Here is a 12,528-nt window from a genome sequence, read left to right on the forward strand (position 1 = left end):
TGGATAATCTATACAGGTGAAATATACTTGATTGTCACAATGTGGAGATGTTGGTGAGGAAAGAATGATCAAAGCACTGATAAATAACCTTAATGTAATTCTCTAGTTTTCAACATTTTGTTTTCAAAATGCTGTATCAGCCAATTCTGAGTCATATCTTTCAGAATAAGTGAGCACAGTTGACATGTCCAGTCCTCCTCTGTGAGGGATGGAGTCCTGAGATGGTTTTACTCTGGTGAATTGGACTCAAATCTGCTTCTATTATAGCAGGAGGTGAGTAACTCAGTTCTATGAAGTTCTAAAATGAGAGAGAGTCTGTTTGTTTCTTAACTAGATTGTTATTAGCAAGTCCTCCATTTTTAAATTTGCTTTTTGTATCCTAGCTCTAGAGGTTCCATTTCTGCTATTTCTCTGATTTGGAGAGGTTTTGAATGGAAATTGAGTTTCTTATCAATTTTTCTAACTTCTAGATTAACTGTTCATCTTTCTCTGCTTGGCTGAGTCAGTCTACATTACTTCCTCAGCTTTCCAGCATCCAAAGTTCTGTTGCTTTTGTTGATTGCCATTCCCTCTGTTCATGTGAATTCATGCCTTCTTAAAATTCCTTTACTGGATATAATTTTTAGAAGTTACATGATGAAGCAGAGCTCAGTGCTATGTTTAGTTTGCCATCTTAATACTCGCATATGTGCAAATGTCTTTCTATAGCATTCATTTGAAGAAAGCAGTGAGGCTGTGTGTAAATTTGTTTGTCAGTTTAGTATTTGTACCTTCATATGTACCTATAGAGTTCTTTTAGTCTTATAATGGTAAAAGGTTGGCTGGAGGTGCTTAGGTTTGCATAGTTATTTGTTTGCATTTATTTGCAAGTGTCAGAACTCTTAATTTGCATAAATAATCCTTATTTTTTCAAGAGTGCTGTTCCTTTAGAATATCTTAATTATTTTGCCAGTTTTTAAAAATCTTTTTTTGTTCAGGAACAACAGTTATCTGTATTTCAGGGCTCCATGCTCATCTCTCTTTACATGTTGACATCTCTTTTATAATTGCTTCTCTTTTGGTTTTCAATTCTCTGAAGTTTCTGGAAGTATATATCAAACTTTTATTTCTAGTAATAACTGAATTACTGTTCTGTAGAATTATTCCTGCTTCCTATGTGAATTTTCACTCCATGATTTATAGTTTCCGTAATATATTTTCTTATGTCATTTACCTTGCTTATCATTTTACCCACTTGGTTTTGAATTTCAGCTAATTCTCTCTTGGATATTTATCCTGCTCCTTTATAAAGTATGAGCTTTGTTCTTTATTAAAGATTCTGTGTGGTTTCCTCTAATTTTCTTCTGATCGTTCAGTAGGACATTTTTAAATTTATGTTTTTCTTCTGAGTTTTCCAATTACCTTTCTCTTTGTCTTGTTCTGTAACATTTCCCTACCTATTCCTCCTCCTTCCTCCATAACTCTGTCTCTTTCTTTACTCATGCTTTATTGAGGTAGGATTTTCTTACTTGGCAGATGATTTGGTTGATATTAGTTCTACCTTCTGCCTACTTATATGTAAAGAAATTAGCTTCTCAGCTCAGATTTTAAACCTTAAATTTACCAGGTGTTTATCTGATGATCTACAAATATCAGACTTATTTCTGTCTCCACTACTTTGTTCTCTAATTTTCTGAACTTCTCCAGGACTAGGATATGAACAAATGTTTTCCTAGTTCACATTTCTCCTGTACCCAAATTCTGCACTTTTACGCATTACCAGAGATGATTCACAATGGAATGGACCACTCCAAATCTGTTGTTTCTGAAATATGCTACCTTTCATTCTGTGCAGAAAAGTGACATAGATGACAGAAGGTATAACATACTCTTCAGCTCGCAGAGTACTGTTGGAAAGGTAGAGAGGGCATGTGGCCAGGTTTTCAGCTTAGAAGTTTCTTTAATTCCAAGGCAGTGAATAGTAGGTAGATAAAACTACTAGTTACCCAATATAGCCCACCATTTTTCAGGCACTAGCTCTGTAATCACATCAGATTTAATGTGCTGCTTACTAAGCCTATGTATTTATTTTTTTCCATAAGAATCCATATGGTTTATAAACAAACACCTGATTTTGAGTTGCTGTCTCATTTATTAGCTGTATGATCTTGGGCACATTCTCACTGAAACTCAATTCTCTCATTTTTAAATGGGGAATAAAACGTCTCATATATTAGAGGTTTTTCTGTGAGGATTGAATGAGATAATGTCTGTGAAATGTGTAGTATAATGTCAGTATATAATAAGCACTTTTTAAAAAAATTTTATTTATTTATTAGAGAGTGAAAGAGAGAGAGAGAGAGAGAGAGAGAGAGAGAGAATGAGCAGAGGGAAGGGCAAAGGAAGAAGGAGAAGCAAACTCCCCGCTGAGCAGGGAGTCTGATGTGGGGCTCGATCCCAGGACCCTGGAATCAAGACCTGAGCTAAAGGCAGACCCTTAACCAATTGAGCCACCGAGGCACCCATATAATAAGCATGTATTAATCATCAGCCTTCCAAATAGAGGCATCTTTTCCAAGATTTTCATAGATTTCTAGCCTTCATATTTTTAGTGTTGTGAGTTTTCATATTTTTCTCAGCCTCAATGGGTACTCCAATCAGAACATGGGAGAAGTCATGTTTATAGTTTAACTTGATGCCATCAAGTTAAATTAATCTTTAATTCATCTTAAATTCATCTCTTGATTTTTAATATTTCTGTTTTTAGTTTGATTTAATGTGTAATGTATATTCAATCGAACAGTCTGAGATCCTTTGTCTTTAAGCAAAGGATTTGAAGACATTGATAGTAACTTTGATAATTGATATCTCTGGTTTTATCACTGTCATTGTTTTCTATTTTGTTCAGGTTTTTTTTTTTTTTTTTCTTTTTTTCCCCCTTCCATTTTCTTTTTTATTCTGACCTGGTTTCCTGATATAATTCAACCAATGTGTATTAGACATGAAGCATTAAGAAATTTTATTATTTGGGTAAAGGAAAAATAATGCTGAAATTAGAAAGACATTAAATAATCAGGTGTTCTTTCTTCCTCTAATCGCCTGGCCCTCTTATATTCTGAAAGTTGAAGTAATATCTCTTATTATTCAGCTTCCAGCTTCTTCTTTTGGCTCTGGAGTCTTACCTTACTTTCTACCAACATACCACGACTTTTTTTTTTTTAAGATTTTATTTACTTGAGAGGAGAGAGAGAGAGAGAATGTGGGGGGGGGGGGGGCAAAGGGAGTGGGAAGAGAGAGTCTCAAGTAGACTCCCTGCTGAGCATGGAGCCAGACATGGGTTGGCATCCATCTCATTACCGAGATCATGACCTGAGCCAAAATCAAAGAGTTGGACGTTTTACCAACGGACCCACCCACATGCCCCGACATGCCCCATCTTTTAAGGCACAAAGTACTGCTTCCCCTCTGCCAGCACGAAAGAAAATCTGACACAGAACTCTTGGCTTACTTGATTTCTGACAATTGCTATCTAGAAAGACATCTGGATCCCGGATCAGAGTTTAATGGAAGGGGAAGCAGTTCTCTTGCAATCACTGAGAGACTAGAAACAAGGTGTTTGCTTTAGCAGTATAGATTAGGCTCAGCTACAAGTAGTAAAATTCAAAATACAGTGGCATATGAAATATAGAAATATAGACTTCTTCCATGTAGGAGCGGTTCAGAGGTAGGCATTTCAGAACAAGTTTGCAAATGCTCTGCAGTTCCAAGCACACAGAAGCTTTTGCTCTCATCTGTCAACCCTCATTGCTTGCAACACCAACATTGCTTCAGGATTCAAAGTGGCTGCTGATGTTCCAGCCGCAGCACTGTATTCTGTATGGCAAGAAGGGTGAAGAAGGCAGAAAGAAGAAAAAAGGGCACTCTTTCCTTTTAGGAGAACCCCAGGAAGTATCACTATAAAACTTCCTCCTGTGTCTTATAGAACTTGGTAGCCATATCCGGTTGCAAGGGGTGATGAGGAATGAGACTTTTAGCACTCAGCAGTGTGCACAGCTGAAATGTCAGGATTCATTTCTATGAAATAAGTGGGAAAGACATCCTCTGTGACACATCTTCCCAATGTTTGGGGTTGAACTACTCCATCTCTCAGGCAGGGAGGGAAGCACCAAGTGTGCTCTGAGCACCTGGCATGGGGTTTCTGTGTGAGGAAGTGAAATCTGAGTATATTGTTCTCTGCTGCACTCCCTCTGAATGATAGTTAATGAATGGACTCCCAAGAATCTGTGCTGACTGCTCTTTTTGTATTAATAGGCAGCATGTTAGTGTGAAGCTAGAAAACACTGTAGCAAAGAGAGCTTAAAATCCAAGTCTGCGCATGTGGCTAACCCTGTTGACCAAAAAAGGCTTTAAGTATGTAGAAAACTTCTGACAGATTTTAGAGCTATGTCGACTTTAAGATGTGTACCTAGGGAAGATTGGGTTTTTCTGTGTTTGGCTTGCGGTTAACATGGATGGTGAACCCCAAACAAAGGTAGATTTCGGAAGCTCTTATAACACAGGTGCTTTGGGAAGTAGCTTCCTCCTACTAGAGAATGTAATGGAGAAATTGGGAGTTTGCATGTCAGCCCTGAGACTCCAAGATCCCACAGGGTGATCCTGGGGCTGCTGCTATAATTCAGTGAACTTCTTCCTGATGATATCTGAAAATAGGGATGACCTCTAGTCCTATCAGCCACAGAACCCAGCAGGCTGCCTGCATCCCCATGCCTGGGTTCAGGCTACTCTTCAACTTTTAATAGCCTCTTAATTCTAGATCCCAGTAAGATTCAAATGGAATGTCTGCTGGCCCTTCTCATCTGACTCATGATCTAGTGAATGGCTCTGGCACTGGGCTGGCATGGGCCCTCCCCTCCTCCTTTCTTTTACACCAACCCCAACAACAGTGATTCATCACAGTTATTTTACTAATAGTTGGGTAAAAAAAAATTCTGAAATTACATCTCTCTCCAGTGCTTCTAGAATTCGCAGAAATCAACAGGGAGTCTTCACCACAGGCCCCTAATATGAAAGTCTCTGTGCAGGAAAATCTATAAGCTGGGGTGACTTTTGAGTTAAATTAAATTTTATGGCTCAAGAAATGCTTTGCTTGATTTTCACCACCATTACAAAGCAAAGAAAATAATTTCAGAATCAGGTTACCCAAAAGATCACTTCGGGTTGATACAGGCTTTATGTTCGTGGCATGGAAATATTTGCATCTGCACGTTGCTACGTTGTGAAATAGACTGTAAAAGATAAGATCAATTTTCTATTAAAAGTAAAAAGGCCAGGGTAGCCTGATACAGTGAGGGCTTTTCCCATTTGTCACTCAGCACCATTTGACAGTTTTCCATTATCTGCGGAAGGCACCGAATGGTCTGCTGCGGTAAAGCTGTGACAATGACGTGCACGTACACAAACGCACATACACAAACACATGGACGCCCTCACACGTAGTACAGACTCATCTACATGGACACAAAAAGTGGTTGTCACATATGCAGACACTTATTCAAGTGTGTGAACACAGTCATATAGCAAAGCCATGCCCAGATGGGGAGACACTGACCAGAGAGTACAATGACACAGCCAGGAGTGACAGCTGTGGTGACACGAGAGCAAGGTGAAGGCTCATACGTCTAGACACCGAGTGCCCTGGGGACACTCACATAAACACATAGACACAGCAACATACATGTGTATAGACGCACACACATGCAGGAAAGCACACACAGCCCCAGAGACCAAGGCCAACAGGCCCACAAAGGTCAACACTTAGGTAAATAGACCAACAGAATAGACGAGAATATGGCAGCAGCTTCCCACCTTGCCTCTTCCAAGTCATTCAGCATGACAAGAACTGTTTCTAAAACCATAGAGAAATGTAAAGTTTATCGAACTCCTCCTAGTTGCTGAGTGTGGTCGTATCTCAGGTCCCATTACCACAAGCACATCAATTTCGAGGATCCTCTTTTCAATCTTAAGTTCGCTCGCTCTTCTCCCTTGGCACGTACGTCTTTCCAGCCATTTCACTTTACCCTGTTTCCTCTTCCCGTCCTTGCTTTCTTCCTGCAACCATGGTTTTGCCCAATGTCTCCCCAATCTTTCCTCATTCTGGCCTCCTTTAGTAACACTAATCTGAATTTCTGGCTGGTCCTTTGCCCTTGGCAATGACACTCAATCTTCTATTTCCCTTTACTTTAAAAATATTACTGACCCTTCATGGTCTAGTGTATTTCCATGTGAAGATTTAATTTGTATTCCGTATCCTCTTGCAGCTATAGTAAGGAGCACAGAGCCTCGCACTTGATTTTTCTGTCATTTCTTCATGCCATATGGCTGAATTATAATCCTTCTGAAGGCAAGAACTCTGCTTTATTCCTATCTTTGCTTACATTTCCTAACCTCTCTCTGGCTCTGGTGTGTTTGGAGCACTCTGCACCCTTCTTCTGGGTCAGGGGCCACCTCCACTGATCACTCTCAATACTTCTATCTTCAATCCAAGTAGGACTCCAAACTCCAGACCTCCTGCTATATGTTACATGTACTCCAGACCTGGACCTCTAGTTTTGCAATTCCTCAAGTCACCTTAGGCCCCAGGGATTGTTACTTTCGATTTACAAACTCTCAGTGGGACAGTCTCTCCCCAGGATCTTTCCCTAAACCTGTTCCCCCTTCATTTTCTTTTGATTCTGGTCAACTGTCCTACCATATATCCAGTTATCCAATTTAGAATGCCGGTCAGTACTTTTTACCTTCCTATCTTTCTATCATTCTCTTCCCCAACATCAGAACATGAAAAAACACCTTTATATTCCCTTGATATCTATCACTCTTGCTACGTTCTCCCTTTGAACACTGCTCTGGCCTGTGCCCTCACTGACTTGAGGACCGGCAAGGGGAGATGGTTGGCTCCTAGCTACTCTCTTGCTTCTGGTTTGACTCCCTGAGATCAGCCTCCCTACTGGTACTGGAACCATCCTTCTGAAACAGAAATCTGATCTTGTTATTTCTGTGAAAACATCTATGATGGCTCAAGAGTGCCCAAAGATAAAGTCCAAACTCCTCTACCAGGCAGTCTTTTACAGCCTTGCCTTGACCAGTTCTCTCAGTTGAGCCATCTGAGCCATCTCTCCCTCTCTGTTTCTATCCACACGTCTCCTCATTCTACTACATCCTGAATACATCACATCTCTGGGGCATCATTTAGCAAGTTCCTTTTGCTTAAATGCTTTATTCACTGTTCTGCTCGGGGAAACTACCTTATATCCTTCAGGACTCAGTTCCGACAGCTTCCATGACTTGCCCTGGGAAAATTAAACATTTCCATAAAACTTTGTACAAATTGAGAAGAGCACTCATCATGTGGTTAGTTGTCTTTCTCCTTAATTGGACTGCGACTGCTCCAAGAACAGATACTGTTCTCTCCCCCTACCATGTCAGGTACTTAGTGAAGGCTGTTGTTCTGTTACTTGATGATGACTGCTGTAACTGCCATGCGGGGTGGGGGGTGGGGGCGGGCACTGCGTCACAGACATCAGCACAGGTCCGGGTGGAGGAGATCCGCTTATTGCACACTTACTATAAATGCTATGTATATGTATATGTGCATGTATTTAATTCTTCCAGCAAGTCTCGGATAGAATTGCTGTCACGCCCACTTTCCCAGTGAACAAGCTGAGTTCCAGAGAAATGAAGGATTTGTCCAGGTCAAGTTGGTTGGTTTCTAGCGCAGAGCCTGCCATACTCTTTCTTCCCACTGGTCCGGAATGGGTCCGTACTCATCATTCCTGCACCCAGCTTGGGAAAGTCTGAATTAAACCAACATAAACAACTGTTTTCCCTGTAGTCGCTCTCCGAGCTTTTAATACATTCGTGTGATCCTCCAAGTTTGGCTCTTCCTCGTAGCCCTTCCCAGATCTGTCTGGCCTTGGAACCCAGTTATGCATCTCTCTGCAGAGCATACTTTGGGAGATGCAGTATCCCACCAAATGCTGTCTTCAAAACACTTCTGGTTTTCATTTTCATAAATCTTGAAGGCACCACACCCTTTGCTCAACTGGAGTTGGAGAGAGAATACGAATCCCAACCCAACTAGTCCTGTTACGCCGCCATCAGGCAGGAGGGGTTGGCATATCAATTCTCAGAGTCCCAGGGTCTCACTAGCTGTTTTGTGGCCCCATTTGCCACCAGCAGAGAGGAGAGGGACAGAAGGGTCTCCTTGATGCTCCAGGTTTAGCCTGTCATCGGTTTCCCTCCCTGGTGGTGCTTCATTGGGCGGTGAGTGCCATGCAGTTCCCTATACCTTTGGCACTTTACGGACACACTTATTTATTTTTGTCTCCAGCTGAGAGCAGCAGCATGGCATTCCCTGATCCCCCTGGTAATTTCCCAAGCTCAACGATTCCTGTTTCTCTCGACCTGTTTCACAGCTGGTGGCACTGCCGCTGACCTGGATTTGCACTTCTTAGCTCAAATGACATAGCAGGCTCAGAAGTTGCATGTATTTGACAACACAAAAACTCCATCCTTTTAAACAACACACACACACACACGCACACACACACACGTGCACGCGCACGAAATGCAGCTCCGAAGTCACAGTGGCCTTAGGTTCCAGTCCTGGCTTGATAACACTAAATCCCAGCTCTGCCACTTGCTGGCTTGGACAGGTGACTAACCATACAGACTCGCCTTTCCTTATCGGCACAGTGATGACAATATTATCTACCTCACTGGGCTGTTGAGAGGATTGCATAAGATGGCTCAGTGCCTGGCATAAAGCAGCAGCCATATACCGTTATATTACTGGTATTCTTCGATTTTATCTTTTATTCTTATACATATTATGACTTAACCTTCTTTTGTTTTCTCAAAACTATCAAGGCCTCATAGACATTTTTAATAGAAGGAGACACTAAAAGGGATAATCTCTTGATCCTTTCTACAAAGGGTTTGTAATTATCTGGGGAAATTAATCATACATATAAGAAAAGGTTACTGATGACACATTATATGCAATATTTTAATTCTCTCTAAAAGAAATAAAAAAAACCCACAACACTTTTATAGATACACTGAGTGTTAGAGAAATCCATTAGCACCCAAATTTAAAAGTCTATATAATGAGTAAGTGTACCTGCTAAGATTTAAAAAAAAAGTATTTGGAGTATCTGTATGATCCAGAGTATAATCTAACTAAGGTAATCTATCTCAAACTTTTTGATATCAGGAATGCTTTACATTCATAAAAGTTATTGAAGACTCCTCAAGAGCTTTTATCTCAATGAGCCATATTTATCAATATTTATAATATTAAAAAGTAAAATGAGAGGGGCGCCTGGTGGCTCAGGTGGTTAAACGTCTGCCTTTGGCTCAGGTCCTGATCCCTAGGTCCTTGGATCAGGCCCCACATCAGGCTCCTGGTCCTGCATCAGGCTCCCTGCCCCACAGAAAGCCTGCTTCTCCCCTCTTCCTCTGCCTGCTTCTCCCCCTCCTTGTGCTCCTTCACTCTTTCTCTCTGTCAAATAAATAAATAAAATATTTAAATAATTTTTAAAAAGTAAAATGAGAAAACAAAAATATTTTATTGAGGGACACCTGGGTGTCTCAGTCGGTTAAGCATCCAACTCTTGATTTCGGCTCAGGTTGTGATCTCAGGGTTTGAGATTAAGCCCCATGTTGGGCTCTCTCTCTCCTCCTTCTGTCCTTCCCCCACTCCAATTTACTCTCTTTCTCTCTAAATATCTATCTATATATCATATATATATGATATATATATGTATCAATATATATATATATTGCTGACTTTGAAAAAAATAAACCAGTGCCTGCTAACATAAATTACAATTTTAATGAAAAATAATTTCCCAAAACCAAAGAGAGAGAGAAAGAGAGACAGAGAGAGAGAAAGAGAAAAGTAGCATTGCTTTCACTATAGTAAAAAACACGAGATCTGCCCTTTAAAGAATTTTTTAAGTATATAGGGCAGTATTGCTTACTAAATACCATGGTGTACAGCAGATTTCTAGAGTTTTTTCATCTTGCATAAATGACGTTGTACACCCACTGAACAGCAATTCTCATTTCCTACTCCCTGTCCTGTGGCAACTACCATTCATTCTACCTCAATGAGTTTGACTACTTCAGATATTTCATAAAGTAGAATTAAATAGTGTATGTCCTTCTGTGACTGGCTTATCTCACTTAGCAGAATTCACTCATGTTGCGGCATAGTATAGGATTTCCTTTTTTTCACTGCGTCATATTCCATTCTGTGTGTATGTTGCATTTTCTTCATCCATTCATCTACCAGTGGACATTTAGGTTATTTTGACACCTTGGCTATTGTAAATAATGCTGCCATGAACATAAGAATGCAAATATCTTTTTAAGATCCTGTTTTCAGTTCTTTTGGATATATATCAGAGGTGAGATTGTTGGATCATATGGTGATTCTGTTTTTATTTTTTTTGAGAAAAAAATACTGTTTTCCATAGTGGCTACAACATTTTACATTCCCCAGCAATAATTTTTTATAACGGCCATCCTAATATGTGTGAAGTGAAATCTCAGGGCAGTTTTGAATTTCATTTACCAGATGATTAGCAATGTTGAGCATCTCTTCATGTATCTGTTGGCCATTTATAAATCTACTATGGAGAAATGTCTGTCTAAGCCATTGCTCACTTTAAACTAAATTGAGTTATGCTTCTTTTTTTTATAATGAGTTGTGGAGATTTCTATGTAGGTTGGATATTAGTCCCTTATCATATATATAGTTTTAAATTTTTTCTCTCTATCAATAGGCTGTCTTTTCATTCTGCTAATTCTTTCCTTTGCTGTGCAGAAGCTTTTCAGTTTGATGTGGTCCCACTTTTCTATTTTTGCTTTTATTGCCTATTCATTTGGTGTCATATCCAAGAAATCATTGCCAAAACTAGCACATGCATCTATTTCCGTATGCTTTTTTTCAACAATTTTACGGTTTCTGGTGTTGCATTCAGGTATTATTCAATCCATTTTGAGTTAATATTTGTGAGTTAGTGTAAAATCCACTTTCATTCTTTTGCATGTGGATATCTACTTTTCCTAACACCATTTATTGAAGTAGCAGTTCTTTCCCCAGTGTGTATTTTTGGCACTCAAGTTGAAGATTAGCCTTCTGTACAGGCGTGGGTTTTATTTCTGGGCTCTGTATTCTGTGCTATTGATCTGTACATTGTCTTTATGCTAGCACCATATTGTTTTGATTATTGTACCTTGAAATAAGGAAGTATGAGACCTCCAGTTTTATTTTTCTTCTTCAAGATTTTGTTTATTCAGAGTCCTTTGTGGTTCCACATGAATTTTTTCTAGTTTTGTAAAAATTGCCATTGAGGGTTTTTGTTTTGTTTTTTAGGGATTACTTTGAATCTGTAGATTACTTTGATTTCTATTGACATTTTAACAATATTAAGCTTTCCATTTAATGAACATGGGGTCTTTCCATTTATGTCTTCTTTAATTTCCTTCAGCAATGTGTAGTGTTCATTGTAGAAGTCTTTTGCCTTCTTGGTTCCATTTATTCCTGAGTATTTTATACCTTTTCATGGTATTATAAATTGATTTGTTTCCCTAATTTCCTTTTTGGGTTGGTCATTGTCAGTATATATAGACATATAGTTTATTCTTATATGTTGATTACGTATCCTGTGACTTTGCTGAATTCATTTATTAGTTATAACAGGTTTTGTGAGGAAACTAGTGTTTTCTGCATGTCATCTGTGAACAGAGATAATTTTACTTCCTCCTTTCTGGTTTGGATGCTTTTTATTTCTTTTTCTTGCCTAATTGCTCTGACTGGAACTTGCAGTAGTATGTTGAATAGAAGTGGTAGAGGTTGGACATCTATGCCTTGTTCTTGATTTCAGAGGAAAAACTTTCAGTATGATATTAGCTGTGGGTTTGTCATTTTGGCATTTATTGTGTTGAACTAATTTCCTGCTCTTCCTAGTTTGAGTATTTTTTATCATAAGAGGATGTTGACTTTTGTCAGTTGCTTTTTCTGTATCTATTGAGATGACCATGTGACTTTTATCCTTCATTCCGGTAATGTGGTGTAGCACATCCATTGATTTCCGTATGTTGAGTCATCCTTGCATCATAGGGATGAATTCCATTTGGCCATGGTGTCTGATCCTTTTGTTATCTGTTGAATTCTGTTTGCCAGAATTTTATTGAGTATTTTTGTATCTCTGTTCATCAGGGATATTGGCCTGTCATTTTCTTTTGTGATAGTATCTTTTTCTGGCTTGGGTATCAGGATAATGGTGTTCTCATAAAACAAGTTGAGAAATGTTCCCGCCTCTTTAATTTTCTGGAATAGTTTGAGAAGGATTGGTGTCAATTCTTTAAATATTTGGTAGAATTCACCAATGAAGCTATCTGGACTTGAGCTTTTCTTTCTGAGGAGATATTTGATGACTTACTCAGTCTCTTTACTAGTTAGTTATAGGTCTGTTCAGAATT

At 39.2% G+C, this 12,528-nt stretch overlaps 1 protein-coding gene across 7 annotated transcripts in view; it reads left to right on the forward strand.

Annotated features, from left to right (window-relative positions):
* The window catches only part of NRG3 (neuregulin 3), a 1,041,408-nt gene that overhangs the window by 281,845 nt on the left and 747,035 nt on the right, over window positions 1–12,528 (forward strand). The window lies entirely within an intron of this gene.

Source organism: Canis lupus, chromosome 4 (assembly GCF_011100685.1).
Source record: "Canis lupus familiaris isolate Mischka breed German Shepherd chromosome 4, alternate assembly UU_Cfam_GSD_1.0, whole genome shotgun sequence".
Lineage (NCBI taxonomy): Eukaryota > Metazoa > Chordata > Mammalia > Carnivora > Canidae > Canis > Canis lupus.